The following is a 16,279-nucleotide window of genomic DNA, read 5'->3' on the forward strand; positions in this document are numbered from 1 at the left end:
TTTTTGCAAAGTTTAAAGACATGGATGAACTGTCAGAACTGTCTGTGTGGTAGTGTTGGCAGGGGAAAAGATTTAAGCACTGGGATTGTTAAAAGTTCTGATTTGCAGATATGTTGATAATACCTGTACAATCATCTTCAGAATGACAAGACCCAAGAATTATGACTTATCTTTTCTCAATTCACTAACGTATGCTGAAACTCAATGTCATATTCTTTTTTTGATCGCTTATGTTATAGCAGCAGCAGAACACAGCAGGGTGTGTGTTTTGTTGTGCAATAATATTGGCGGCTGAAAGCCATTTTTCACTTTCTGTCTTGCAACAGGCTTTGGGACTGGGTGTTAGTAGACAACATCTGTGCATAGTTCCCTTTTACAACATTCAATATTCTTCAAGACTGATAGATAGAAGGTGGATGCTTTTGTCCAACAGAAATCTTTTTTTTTAAAGTGAACTTCAGTCTTTCACATCACTGCAATTCTAATGTGCATATTTCTATTTCCTCCCTTATTTTTTTCTTCTCTCTGACTTCCATATGTGGTCTTACAACTTTTTAGGCATTTATTTCTATCTTGTTTGACCAATATAGGTTTATATGTGGGTTTATGTATGCATATATTTGGAAAAGTCGGACAATGGAACATGATGTGAAAATTGTCATTTTTTGTCATTTACTCATAATTGGTTTACAGGATAGTTTTCAGGATAAGTGAGAAAATATTTCAGCATTCAAAAAAGTGCCTTATATAATGATAATTGTTTTTGACTAACGTTTTTGTGATAGTTTGAAAGGGAGTGATATCTGCATATTTTACTCTACAGTTCTAAGATTTGATGCAAGAGGCTTCTATTATGATAAAAATGCTTGTCATACAATGACACTTGCTAGAGTTTAGGGTCATAGAACTGATCCTGGAGTCAGTAAGCATCATAGAAGTGAAGAAATACCTTGCTATTGAGTTTAGAAAATGGACTTTTTAAGTATGGGAGTGGAGGTCTGGGGTAAAAATAACACTGTGGTGGGCCTGTCTGTTGCCATGCCAACAGTGCTCTGTGAGCTGTTACATTGTTCAGTTGCAGGTTGCTTTATACAGTATTGGCTTGCCAAACAGATAACAACAACAACCTATGTTTTCCTGCTATGGCTGTTCTGCATGATACAGTGGGTGGGTGGGGGGTATAGTTGTGCAAGAATAGATGTGCCATTTAAGGAAGTTTCCCTGTTTCATTTATGACTGAGGAACATCCCTTTCTGCGGCTAGTGGTTTTATGGTTTGCATACTGAATGGCTGTTGTTAGACTGAGCTGAGCTATCCCTGTGTACATCTTTAATTTTGTCATATTTATATTGTGCTTTTACTTTAGGAGTTATAGTTGCAGCAAGCAACATGAATAGATAAAGAGTGACTTCTTACACAATGGCAGACCACAGAGGATCTTGGGTTCACTGCTGTTGTGTGTATCTTCCTAACTGCTTCCTTTGGGGCAATTACGCCTGACACAATGAATTGGACTATGTCTCTTTCTATAGCATATGCATCTGACAGTATTTTGCATGTGTTTGTTTTCTAGCCCTGTGAACTATGGGCAGAAAACGTGAAAGGATGGAAAGGAAAGGGGGGGAAAGTGCTTTTTTAAATTAAACTTTTCTACCTTTGCTTCAGGTAAAGAGTATAATTTATATCAAAATATATAGGGTTTTGGTTTTCATTTTTGTATTTTCAGCAATGTTTGAGTAAGGTGGACACACAATTAAGTACCCTCTACTGGAGATGCTTTTTTTCCATTGAAAAAGGAGATCAGACTAAACTATTTGTGACTATATTTATTGTCCTATACACCTGAAGTGTTGGACTATATTCTGGAAATAGTAGAAAGATGTTTATGCTTTTGAAGAATCTTATTTCTCTTGGCTGGGGGGGTGTACTTTTAAGAGAACCAATGTGATACAATAATTAAAATGCTGAATTAGGTCTAAGAAGAAGCCCAATTCAAATCCTGCTTTGATGACTTGACCAAGCATTATTTTTCATCCTAAAAAGAAAGGATCAAAATTTTATCTTGATGAGATAAAATGACGGAAGGTTTCCATTAGTGCTGCCTTTTGTTTCAATGGAAAGACAGGATATATGTACAATAATAATAATAACAAAATAAATACACTTACAAGAGGACTGATGAACGACTTCCAAAATTATTATACCTAGAAAATGGAGGTGCAGGGATATACAAAAGATGCATGAACCAGTTTGAGAAAAATCTAGTTTTCCTCTTAAGAAAAATAAGTATAACTTGTTCTACTTCTTAGCATAACATCAACCTTTTAAAGTTCTTATTAGTTCCTTTCAAATCTACCTGATGGATTGGTTATGACAATATTCTGTTCATTATTTAAATGCAAGTAGATAATCTATCATTGAAAGGGTGGTCTTTGTTTTGGAATCTCAAATACAAGTAGTCATTGACTTACAACCAATTGTTTAGTGGCAGTTCAAAATTATAACAGCACTGAAAAATATGACTTATGATTGTTTTTCACACTTACGACCTTTCCAGCTTCTCTGTGGTCATGTGATCAAAATTCGTGTGCTTGGCAACTGGCATGTATTTATGAAAGAGTTTATGTGATCATCATTTGTAACCTTCCCAGCTGGCTTCCAACAAGCAAAGTCAATGGGGGAAGCCAGATTCACTTAATGATCGCATGATTCACTTAACAACTGTAGTGAACTGCTTACCAACTGTGGGAAAAACGTCATAAAATGGGGCAAAACTCACTTAACAACTGCCTTGCTTAGCAATTTTGAACTCAATTGTGGTCATAAATCAAGGATTACCTGTAGTATAGAGTAGTTGACTAAGAAATGTCAATTTGCATTTTAATTTACAGTATGTTATTGTTAAGAAATATCAATTTGCATTTTTATTTTTATTTATGTTATATATAATCTAATGTGTTGCCTGTAGCTAATCATAATAATAACTGAAGCTCTAGAAGCTGGACTCCAAGTAAACAAATAGAACCAGAGTTTTATGCTGAATATCTGCATATTTCAGCCAGACATACCCCTGGAACCACTTTCTTATTATCAGTCAGAATCATAAAGAGGAGGAAGAAAATGAAAAATAAATGGAATTTGTACTCCACACTGTAACAAAAATTATTCCCTTTTTCATGAATTTATGTTTGCAATATGCTATGTAGGTAGCTATGCAGGTCTCAGCAGTGCCTGGATGAGAGGTCACTTAGCATCCCAAGTAAATTCCTTTATGATTGATGACAAGAAATAAAAAAAAAATACTGCCATGATTTGTCTTCTAACCTGAGTTGAACATGGGATTGGAGAGGGATTCCTAATTCTTAGCCATAGTCCAAAGCATTTTTGAAGTAGTAAACACAATATATTTCTTTTAAGTTTATTGATACTATTGTATTTTCAAAAGCCAATTTCTTGATGGTTAGAAAGAATGCCTCAGGGACCAACAAGTAACCCTTACACAAACTGTTATAATGGGAGTTAAAACTTCTGCATTCACTTAATTCTCAAGTGCAGTTTAATAAAATTCACTTTGTAGAAAATACATTCAGAATGAGCATCTGAGGAGAATTTTTAACCTGTAGCTAAAGTGATTAGGAATTTGGGGTGTCATGGTATCAAAACCATAGAAAACTCTAGGATAAAATATATCTGTTGCATCCAGCATAAACTGGTGGAAACAAGTGTGGTGATGTGCAAGCTAGTGTTAAACTAATGAACAGATTGGGTATGAGAAAATATTTTTGTTTCCTATTGTTTTAGGTCAACTGTGGTTTGTGTATTCAGAAATACTGTTTCAAATCATTCTATTGGTAAATAAATAAAGGTAATAACATAACATTGTATACATGCGGTTGAATGTAACTTTAAAACTTGTAGTAAAATATTATTAAAGATGGCATTTTTTTCATAAAACAATAGTCCTGGAAGCTGTCCCTTATAATCTGGAGATCCTTCAAAAGCTCATCAGAGTATTTTCAAATCAAAAATGGCATATACATAGTCCTCAATTTATGACCACTATTGAGCCCAAACTTTATGTTGTTAAGTGAGACATTTGTTAAGTGGGTTTTGCCCCATTTACAACTTTTCTTGCCATGGTTGTTAAGTGAATCATTGCAGTTGTTAAGTTGGTAACACAGTTGTTAAGTGAATCTGGCTTCCCTATTGATTTTGCTTGTCAGAAGGTTGCAAAAGATGATCATATGACCACTTCCTAATAAGGTAAAATTCTGTGGGAGGAGCTGAAAAGGTATAGCTCATTCTTAATAAGTTAATAAGTTAGTTCAACTAGATAGGCAGATGCATCTATTATGATGTGGTGCTGTGTGAAAACCAGACCATTGTGGCTAGTTTAAATAATAGTAAAACATTCCTCCTCTAGCATTATGTAGGACCAAAGTCTATAAAACATAATTATTGTGGCAGTTTCCAAAAATGAAGGTTAGCAGAGTTTCAGTTAGTGAAAAGACTTCTTGTCTGTGGAAACATTGTTCAGTAGCAGTGAAGATATGGATAAATGAAGTTTGATGAATTCCTTTGTCACCTTGGCTAGGAATGTTAACTGAGAGAGATCCTGATTCTAATCTATGCTTTGGCACAACCTTTTAACCTTAACTGTGGGTGGGTTTTTTTGTACTTACAAGCACATGTATTATATTTCATTTTTCCCTTGCTGCAAGACCTTCAGGAACACACTAGTTTGTCCTGACACACACTTTGGGGATTATTGCCATTCGCTCATAGTTTATGTGATCCCTGCAGCAATGGTTTATATTACTAAGCTATTAATGGAACAGTTACAGAAACCTTTAAAAAAGCATGAGCATTTCGGAGCAGAGCAGGCAAATGTATTCATTAGCCAGATTAATTTCTGATCCAAGGGGAACTTCAGGGGTAGGGCGTGGGATTCATGGCAAATTAGTTGTCCCTGAAGGAGAGCATTGAGGTGGAGATTGGAGGTCAAATGGTAACTTCTGGCCAGCAAAGTTTCTCTGGAAAAAGGAGAGATCATGAGATCATCCACCTGCGCTCTGGAGAGTTGCTCCTTATGAGTAGACTGCAAGAACTGAGATTTTTGCATTCGGCTGGTAAATTGAATGATTCCAATCAAGTAAACTAAAATTGATCAAAGGTGCTAAAGGATATGTTTGTTTGAAATGCCTTCAGTTCTATAAAAGGAACACAGCTGGTAAATGCTGTTGAATATTCATACGCAGTGGATGGGTATAAGTTGTTCCATTATGATTTCTCAAATATAAAATGAGCTCTCCAATTTGGAAATGACACCTTTTTTTTTGTAGGTTGAAAAAAAAAACATCACATTTGGTATTGCATTATTTAAGTAGCTAATCTCTTCATCAAATAGTAACTGATCATTAAAATGTTGGCTTAGTCCAATGGATTACTTTAAAGAGGTTGCTCCAACAAACCCTGTTCAGTAGAAATAATGCTGTCATTTTTAAACACTTCTGAAACAGAAGAATGTAAAAGGAAAAAAAATGATAAGGGATTGACTCAGCTTCATTAGTAAGATTGGTCATTGTTTTTGGCCTTATTCTAGAAAATAAAAATAGCAACATGAAAAAATAATGAGCGTTAGGAAGACAATAAAGGATTTTTCCCTGTCCATTTCCAAAATATGGCTGATAATTCTCTGCTTTTTAAAATATGCCCGCAGATGTGGAATACTTTTGATTATGAATAGTATTGTATTTCTACAATGAAAGACAGCTGATATAAGAACATTTTTTAAAAACAAATTTATATCTATTGTTCGTTTTTTAATGCTCAGCATGTTTGATTTGATTCAACCATTACATTCCAGCTGTAAAAGGACATACATGAGCTTTGCCCATTTTTGTTCAGTGCTTATGCTGCATGTGGTTTGGGACTGAGAGAGATGGTTGCAAATTCCAACACAGCGGTGGCCTTTGGGGAGTTCTGTGTATGAGTATATCCTACTTCCTTACTTCATCTATAAACATAATACATCTATAAAGGTGTACAATTATTTGCTTATTATGATTGTTGTAAACATAGGCAAAGTATGTAACAGCATTTCTATAGAATAAGACATGCTTTAAGTTAAGGTATTAAGTATACAGTGAGTAAATCTATCATAATTCCTGTTCATATTAATGAACTTTCATATTGGCTTACAATTTCTCTATTATTTTGCTTTGGTTTTTTTTTTTGTTTTTTTTTTAATTTGATTTATATGCCGCCCTTCTCCGAAGACTCAGGGCGGCTTACAATGTGCTCAGCAATAGCCTTCATCCTTTTGTATATTTATACAAAGTCAGCTTATTGCCCCCACAAACTGGGTCCTCATTTCACCTACCTTAGAAAGGATGGAAGGCTGAGAGCCTTGGCGAGATTCGAACCCTGCAGTAATTGCAGGCAGCTGGTCTTAATAACCAGCTTAATAACAGGGTGCCTTAAACCCCTGTACTACCAAGGCTCTTCAACCCTTAACTTCAACCCTCCCAAGTACTTTTATAAAGTATGCTTAGTATGCATGCAAATTGATTAAATTTAGATTGCTTAAACCAGGACACAAAATTGCAGATTGTGTTGTTTTCTTTCTCCCTTTTTCTTTTCTAGTACTGCATGGTATTATATGTGCTAAGGCAATGTTTGAATAGTTCTTAGTGGTCTGGTTCACAGATAATGCCAAGCTATACACCATTTAAAACAATATCCCCCAAAGACTGCCCTTTCCACAGTGCAAAGATTTTCATGGGTGTGAGCTTGCTTTACATATTTAACAAGTGCTGATTAAGCAATTGCTGGAATCTTTTTTTTTATTATTATTATCCCCAAGGAAGTTCTTGCTCATTATTAGTCAATGTTGGGGGTTTCCTCAGGTCTTATGCCCACAGTATTCCTAGTCAGTAGATATAATAAAATTAAGTAATCATCATGCAAATAACCTATTGCCTGTTTAATATGAGTCTCTGTCATTAAGTTAACAGCTTCCTTGCCACTTTTTTATACCAAATTATTGATGGTTGAAAGTTCTTCTCTATCCCAGTGATCAGACTACTATTTGATGATCTGACACAGAATAGTTGGTCATTTTTGCTTCCTTGGTTTATAATGTTTCTCTCAGATAAATTTTAATTGCCTGTGAATACACAAATTCATTTCAGGGTAAGTTTTTTTTTTTTTTTTGGTCCTGATGTATCACCCAACCTTGAACTAGTATTCTTTTTATATAACTTCTTTTTTTATAAATCTCTTTGATTGAATTGCTTGATTATTAAGAGGAATTGCCTGTATGACTGAGACAATTTGAATGGCTTAAATTAAATCTGTTTTCTTAGCCTACCATGTGTTCTGTTCTCTGGCATTGCTTCATAGCAAAAATAAAATATGTTGGAATGTTTGCAGCTTGTTATCATTACACCATATACATATCAGGTAGAGCCATCTTTTGAATCACTGGCAAGGCATCAAAGTACAGTATACGACCTGTCTTGCCTGCACTGTGCTAATGGTGAAGAGTAGTTAGTTGGATGTACTAGATCTATTACCTAAGCCTTTACATATTTTATTTTGAAGCACCTATGTGCATACATACATAGGCAGGCAGCGTATCCCTCCCAAAACACCTTACAATGCTAAAGAATTTGATTCAGAACTCATTCCTTGAGATACACGGTAACAATATGTATTGTATGTAGATGCTTGCTTATATAGTTTGTGCATGAGATGTGTGTAATTGTTTTAGTAAAATTTTCAATATATCAGATTTCATTGATGAATATATGAGTATGTGTGTATAAAGTGAAAGACAATTTAACACGTTAGTGTGAAACAGCTTTGTCACTATGAAGTGCTAACCTGATGAATTTTTGTGAAGAAACTACACACATTAAATTAACTGCAAAACTAGGTTTCTAAAAAAATATAATTCTTGTGTTCTCATAGCATAGTATGCTCACATAATGAAGATCTGGTCACCCAGGCTGCTATGGGAATGGCTGGGTTTCACAAAACAAGCAGAAACGCAAACTACCAAACTCCATTTAAGTGTGATCTTCTCCAGTTTAGCCATATACTTATTTCAAAGAAGAGGAATGAAATAAAATAGACTTTATTTTCAAAGAGGAAAATTACATAGAACAAGAATAATAAATTTCTGTTTAGAATTCTTCCCTGGCAATATGTATTACTAATTTTCTCAATAGCAGATATTTGTAATTAAGAAAAGCTCACTGATTCAGGAATATAATTTTCTAAAGTATTCCAAAGTGATCCATCCTGTCACTGAATTCTATAGGAATGGATTGGCTATTTAAAAAAATAAACGCTCCATTTGGGAAGCAGCTTGTGGTATCCTGGTCAGTGCAGTTTACCACTGAACTGTCCTGGAATGGCATAGTCCATAGGACATCGGACCAATCTGGATTTTTTTTTCTTTTTCCCAAACAGTACATTCCTTCTGAATCTTGAGTTTCAGAGAATATCCAGAGTTCTTCCCAAAGAAGACAGTCTGTGAAACACAATTTGTGTATTTTTAATAGTAAGGGATTCCACAAAGTAGAATTAGGTCTTAATTATAGGAATCCAAAATTAATTAAACAAATTCTTGTTTTTTTCCAGTGGTGTGATACTCTCAATTTCTCATTAAAGCAATCTAACCAATAAATTGGTGAATTTCTTAGTGGCTCACCCCTTCTTAAAGAGGCTAAATTTATTTATAAGAAAAGACAGATTATTTCAAGTAGATATTATTAGGATAGATTTAGAGACAAAGATGATGATGCATATAAGGTCAGATTTTTCAATGCAGTTCTAAGCAACAAGATGTTCCAAGAAGTGTTGTTAAGCTATATCCAAATGTATCAAACATCTGATCATGTTTTATTGCAGTTATCAAGGTAATTAACTTGATAATAAACCAAGACTGCATTAAAGTCCAACATTTCCCTTATGCCTGTAACATCATTTTGAAGATAGATTGTTCAAATATTGCTGTAGCTGCATAAATGCCTCTCCTGTTTTGCTAACTAAGCCTACAGATTCTTGTTTTATACTATGAACTGAAGGAGAATTCTGCACAGTAACAAAGTTTGTAATTAAATTTAAGCAAAGTTTCAAAACAGTAAATTATAATTGCAGACAGTGTTCATATTAGTGAGATTATTCAATTTTTGATATGAGAGATTATCTACAGCAATGGCTAACCTCTAAAGTATGTTTACAAAGAACCCTTAGCAGCTGGACTGAGATAATTTCACTAATTCCTGGAATAGCTGATTTAGCTCTATCCGCATCTATAAGAGGAAATGTAGCTGTGTATGTAGGGTAATCTCTGTGAGATGGGGATATGAATGAACCTGCTTCAGGGCAAGTAAGTACTTTTAAAATACTTCTAAATGCACATCAATTTTTGGAAAGACATTAAGAATGAGATGATCACAATGTAGACTAAACAGGTCAGCGAAGTCTGATATTATCAATAACACACCAATAACCAGTGTAGTTTTCTGAGAGTTAGTTTTTAAGAAACCAAATTGGTACTCTGACAATAGAGTAAGTCAGTATCAACCACCTCGCTGAAGAATAAGAGGCAGATTGCAAAGGAACCAGTGACAACTCCTTGCAGAGATGATTAAATTAATTTGTTTGATTAGAGAAAAGACAATATCTACAATTTATGGGTGACTGAAAAATCTTTAGAGAATTTTTGCATGAAACAAAAAAAAATGAATGGACTCATTTAAAATATTGAGAGTATATTATGTTTCTTACATAGTGATATGAAAGATGGAGACTTCCTCATTAACAGAATGGCTCCGATCACAACATGGCCTGTTAGCATCCTGCTAAATGGAGATCTTCTAGCAATAAATTTGCCTGTAGACCATTTCAAAACCCACCCAATTGTATTGGTAAAATAAGACAAAAATGTTAACCCAGTGTAGAGATGATTATCTTGCTTGGTCAGATGTATTCCAGTGAAATAACATATTTGATCAGAAGGTTTTTAACTTCTTGTCAATCATATTTAAGATATCTTTTTTGCATAATCTGAAATTTACTGATTTTGACTGATGCTTTGTATTTTTCTGGAATTTTTGGTAATTTTGCTGTATTTTTTGTTTGTTTGTTTCAAGAGAAGATATTGTAGGTACTGCCCTGTACAGCATCTGTTGATTGCTTCGCTGGCTTGAGACAATGAAAACTGTAGTGTAAAAAAAAAGATGTAATTTTAAGTGTACACATAATATGCTGAGTTTTAGTTCATATTTTAGGGTATTTTTCCTTTTGCAAGAAAGGGAAAAAACTACTTAGGTCCTTTATTTTAATTCAGTATTAAGTTTTCATTCTTAACTTTTTTTTGGAATAATAGAATATAATTCTTACAAATTATGAATTTTTATATAAATCACAAAATTTGTCTGAAAATTTATTCTTCTTTGTGTAGAAATACAAACTCCCACATTCAGCACAGTCTCTAATTTCTACAGCCACACGCCTTAATAGTTAGGTTGCACAAAGAGCAATTCCTTTTCTATTACTTGAGGCTATATTTTGCTAAATTTTCCTAGAATCATTTTTGTATATAGAAATGATCCCTTTTCAGATCTCTGTAGGGTGAGTTGCCATTTCGATGATTGTAAAGAACATTTGACCCTGTTGCAACTATGCCCTCTAACACTAATAGCAGTATTGTATCCTACTAGTCCTGCTTGCTGGAAGTACTTATTTTTACACATTCTTTTTGATATCGGCCATACTGCCAATTTTTCTCCACAATAGCCCTGTAGGATCATTTGTGTTGAGAGACAATGACTGGTCTTAAATAATGTGCTTGTAGCTGGAATTGAATCTGATTCTGCTCAGTTCACATTAGTAATGTTTGATATAATTGGAGATTAGGTTAGCTCAAACTTTACTACAGTAACAGTCAACTTTAGAGCCATTTTCTTAATTTATCCTTCTGGTTCTGAAAGTATACTAATATAGGAAATGGAGTGTTTTAAAAAATAAGTTAATAGTAACAGAGTTGGAAGGGACTTTGGAGGTCATCTAGTCCAACCCCCTGCTCACGCAGGAGACCTATACTAGGGATTCAACCACCGAACTGCCGACATTTTTGATCGACAAGCTCAGTGTCTTAGCCACTGAGCTACCTAGCCAATTGTATCTCCCCTGCCCATTTTACAGTGTTTTTCACAGTTCTATAAGAGCCGTGGTGGTGCAGTGGTTAGAATTGCAGGCTACTTCTGTTGACTGCTGACAGCCTGCAGTTTGGCAGTTCGAGTCTCACCAGCTCAAGGCTGACTCAGCCTTCCAGCCTTCCGAGGTCAGTAAAATGTGGACCCAAATTGTTGGGAGCAATATACTGATTCTGTAAACCTCTTAGAGAGGGCTGTAAAGCACTGTGAAGCGGTATATAAGTCTAAGTGCTATCGCTATTCAGGCATTTTGAAGTTCAAGTTAGGTATTAATGAAAATAGTGCTTACTAGGGAAGTAATAGCTTGTAGTATTCCCTTTTTAAGAATTCCGGTGACAATATTCTTTGCAGTACAATAGTAGTGCTTAGTTTCATTTCATTTGTTGCCATTCGAATTAGTAGGGAAACAGAAAATGTAATTTAGTCAGGATCAGAGTTAAGAACAACTCTACATACATTCTTTAGTTTTTATCTTTGTTATGTTTATTAATAGGGTATAAACCTTTTCTGTCTGATTATTAACCTAGTTCCAGCCAGATTCCCTGCTGCATATCTTTTAAGGGGGAAGCTAGCATGCAGAGGAGCAAATTCTTGAGTAATTTTTATTTTGAAAGTTTCCCTGTTTGGTCTCCAGCTTTCACTTCTTTTTTCCTGTGGAATGTATGTTGTCAAAAGTCCTTATTATCAATTAATATATTTGTTTTAATTTGGGGGCCATAATGGAAATGGCTAGTTACTGAATTTTTTAAGAAACAAAAACGTGAATGTTTCTGTTTCTTCTAATGTTTCAACTCATCTCTAAGCAAAGCAGAAATAAAATACAGTATGTTGACTTGTACTGTATGTAACATAATTAATGGTACTGCTCCTAATTTGTGTGTTCCCACACAATTTATCTTTCATGTAACAGTCAAGAATGTCTTTCTGTTAACTTACATTCATTCAATTTCTCCTTAATTAGGAGATTTTAATGTTCATTGTGTAACACTTTATATGATAAAAATTTCTAAGTTACCCAAAATCCATTTCATTGTACATAAAGATTTTTAATGTTCTTGCCTTTTTAAAATAGTCTGTAAAATATATAATGATAAAATGTGAAGACCCCTGATATTAATTTATTAATTCTAGCAGCATAACCTTTCTAATACGATTTTTTAAAAATATTAAGACTCTAATGATTAGGTTAATTTTTCAGATATATCACAGGAATCTTGGCAATCGACTTTGTGAAAAATCTGAATTCTGTAATAGTTTTAGGGGACATTCTCAGTCCCTTAGTTATGTGTCAAAATATTTGCACAATTTTGTATTACAGTTAAGCAGCTCCATTGATTATCAATTATAGTTTATTTTTTATGTTTCCTGACCAAAGAACAATGAAATATATTCAAAGTTAATATGATTTAATTTTGCATCTCTCTCATTCATTATTGAATAATTTCTTATGTTTATACAATATACTTACCCATGGTTAATTGAATCATGGTTTAATGAATTAATTCAATTGCCTGGGTCCATAGAAAATGGAAGTATAAATTAATCATAATTACTGGATTCAGGCAATGCAAAACAACGAATGATGCCTGCAATCACCTTCCATGCTTAAATAAAGATGTTGCTTTTAAACATGGTCATGGCGAATGTGATTGGACCTATGCCATACACTTGAACACAATCAAGGTTTCTTCTTCTCTCTAAACCAGTGATGGCTAACCTTTTCCAGACAGAGAGCCCAAAGCGCATGTGCGTGCCCCCGCATGTGCCCTGCCCCCTGCGCATGCGTGCATGCCCCCTGCATGTGCCCCACCCCCCGCATGCATGTGTGCCCCCCGCATGCACCACCCCTCCCTGTGGATGCCCCCTGCGCATGTGTGCACAGCCCCCTGCACGCCCCACGCATGCACGGCAGACACCCGAAGACCAGATGACCAGTGTGGCGGAGCTGAACTGGGGTGATGGCTCGCGTGCCCACAGAGAGGGCACTGCATGCCACCTCTGGCACGTGTGCCATAGGTTCGCCATCACGGCTCTAAGCTTTGGGTTGAAATTAACTTTTTTCTTAATGTTAAGCTTATTTTAGGAGTAAAACTGCAATGTCGTGCATTTTTCATATGGATACCATGATTTGCAGCTGCTACTATGGGTATTTTTGTTTTTGTTTTTTTTAGATCTTTTGAATACTCTAAATCATTATTTTCTAGTTATAGTTTCCCAAATACATAGTTTTCTTCCTGTGGATTACATTATGGAATTTTCTTAAAAACGTGGGATCTTTATATGTTTACATATTAGAGATAGATGACCTTGTGGGTTGAGTAGATACATTTGGATTTTTTAGAGCAAGTTTTGAAACCATCACAAGGGTCGCATCTTATTCACAAAATAGCTGCCATGATGGATGCAGCTACTTATAAAACTGTTTATTAGCAGCCAGGCTGTCATTCAGTACTTTTTTTCTGGAGAACTATCCAATATTTTTAAAGAATGTCAGTGTGGGCAATGTAGGAAGTAGAAGAATGTTTATAAATAAAATAATGTTTAAAACTGGTGCTCTGATTTGCAGACAGCCAAATTCCCTTGTTTAATTAAAAGAATTTGATAGAAAATTAAAGTCAGGCACAGCAGATATCCCAATAGCTACCAAGAGAGGTATTTGTGGACAACCCAGAGTTTGAGTTAATTGGCTTTTAAACATACACCTCCTGGCTTTCTGCATACTCCTTAACTTGCATGCTTGATCCAAAGTAGCTCAGGAAGACAGTTGAAAATTCAGAATTCTTTTTTTAAATTAAACATTTTTATGTCATTATATATAAATTAGTTCTCAGTGAGCCCAGTTCTACAGTATTATCATCCATTATTTTAATAATAAGTTAACCTAGGGGCTTAAGAATGATCTAGCTAGCTGGAATGCAGGAGTTGTTAAAGGAAGAACAAGATCTTTTATGTGTTTTTACAAGATCAGATTTTAAACTATGGCACTTTGTAGCTTTTGAGCTTCAGTTAAATTTAAAATTAGCTTAAGACAACTTTCTCCATCTAAATATGCTAGTTTACAATTCCCATCATTATCTCTGCTTGTTGCCCAGAAATCTAATGGTTTATAATGCTAATTTAAGTAGCATCTGATTGCAGAATATTGAAATTATGGATTTCACTTTCACAAAATTATTACAACAGTCACTGTCTGAACTTATAAATGATGGTGCTGGTTTTTTAAAATGGCTTATATATTTAGGAGACTTTTCTTAAGTTTAAGTAGAGTCTCCTAAATATATAAAATTATCCCTGAAAATTGTATAGTAAGAAAAGTAATAATTTGGTGAAGCCTAACATTTTTATATCTGTAAACTCCAGAAGCATATCATCACTAGATGATAAATATTGGAGTAGCTGGACTAACTTTAAGGCAATTCTTATTTTATGCTTCAGTGTTATATCCATGTGTTTATGTTTTGAACTTTGAAAATATGGTAGTAAAATGGGAGAAGCAGTCCAAAGAAAAAGTTCAGACATCAGGTTTTTTAAAAGCATAGTGTTATTTTGAACACTGGGAAATAGTAGTTAGTGTTTGAATTGGAAGTGCTTATCCAATAGAAACTCAATCTCATTGATGGCCCTTGAGTTGAGAGTTATAGTATTCCACACCATTTCCTGGAAGTTGAAGTTTTTCATAATTACCTATGAATTGGGGAGTGGGGTGTTTACAGTAAGTAGAATGTGTGTGTGTGTGTGTGTGTGTGTGTGTGTGTGTGTGTGTGTGTGTGTCTTTAAAAGTTCCATTAGCTGTTCCATTAGCTATTGCTAGGTGCCTCTGGAGGTACAGAGCTTGTCAGGAGCCATGGTGGCACAGTGGCTAGAATGCAGTATTGTGGTAAAATGAGGACCCAGATTGTTGGGGGCAATATGCTGAGTCTGCAAATCGCTTAGCTATAATGCACTATGAAGTGGTATATAAGTGCTATTGCTATTTACCTGGCTATATTTATATCCCTCCCCTCTTTAAAATAATGCTTAAATTGGATTATGTTTCTTTTCTGTTTCCATCCCTATCCAGTATCCTCTTCTGTTCCTCACCACCATCCAGTTTCCTTTTGTCTTCTTTCATGCAACTACCCTATCTCCTGAAAACATCACTATCCTGTGTATTTCTTCTTCTTTTTTTTGTTGCTTCTGCTGGAAGAAGAAAGGCATACAGTATGTGAGTGTGTTTTGGTGTTTGCTTTGGTGTTTGGTGGTTTACATGTATGTGAAAGAAAGGTTGATATATATCAATGAGTGATATATACTATACATTGAGTGCCTTATTTTACAATTAATTTTAATGAATAAGTTAATAAAAACATGTTGGCTCTTCTTTAGAAGATCCTTATGGTAAATGTTTGTGTGTGTGTCCTTCTATCATACATGCATTTGTTGGAAGGGGATATTTAGATGATTGGTTTCAATTGTAGTTGGCAATTCTCTGGTTGACAAGGTAGGGAAGTGGGACAGGACATTTAGTGTAGGCTGTCTGTGTGGTTTTATGTATATCTCTTTTTATGGGTCCTTTGGAATTGGACAGCTGCAACACATAGGAAGGAAGGAAGGAAGGAAGGAAGGAAGGAAGGAAGGAAGGAAGGAAGGAAGGAAGGGAAGAATACACACACACACACACACACACACACACACACATATATATATATACACACACACACATGCATACATACATACATTCATACATTAAAATAAATACATTTCAATATGTACAGAATTCTAGGCTAATTTGCATGATTCCAAGGTATTCATAAGGTGTTTGGAATTGCATTATAAAGCTAACTTGTGATTAGTGTGCTCAACATAGAACTAACCATATAGAACTCTTTATATAGAACTCATACAACAGTTATCTATTTAATGTTGAGATTAAAAAGGTAAAGGTTCCCCTTGCACATATGTGCTAGTCGTTCCCAACTCTAGGGGGCGGTGCTCATCTACGTTTCAAAGCTGAAAGCCAGCGCTATCCGAAGATGTCTCCGTGGTCATGTGGCCGGCATGACTAAATG

At 34.9% G+C, this 16,279-nt stretch overlaps 1 protein-coding gene across 3 annotated transcripts in view; it reads left to right on the forward strand.

The window, feature by feature from the left end:
* CUNH1orf21 (chromosome unknown C1orf21 homolog) overlaps positions 1 to 16,279 on the forward strand; it is a 149,277-nt gene that overhangs the window by 2,669 nt on the left and 130,329 nt on the right. The window contains exon 1 of one of the 3 annotated variants that reach the window (XM_070939283.1): positions 15,349 to 15,435. The exons of the other annotated variants lie outside the window; for them this stretch is intronic. The gene's annotated coding sequence lies outside the window, so the exon portion shown is untranslated. Of the gene's footprint in view, positions 1 to 15,348; positions 15,436 to 16,279 lie in introns of those variants that run through there. 3 annotated transcript variants of the gene reach the window in all.

The sequence above is a fragment of the Pituophis catenifer genome, unplaced genomic scaffold, assembly GCF_029215685.1.
Source record: "Pituophis catenifer annectens isolate HBS135680 unplaced genomic scaffold, rPitCat1.0.hap2 SCAF_3, whole genome shotgun sequence".
NCBI lineage: Eukaryota > Metazoa > Chordata > Lepidosauria > Squamata > Colubridae > Pituophis > Pituophis catenifer.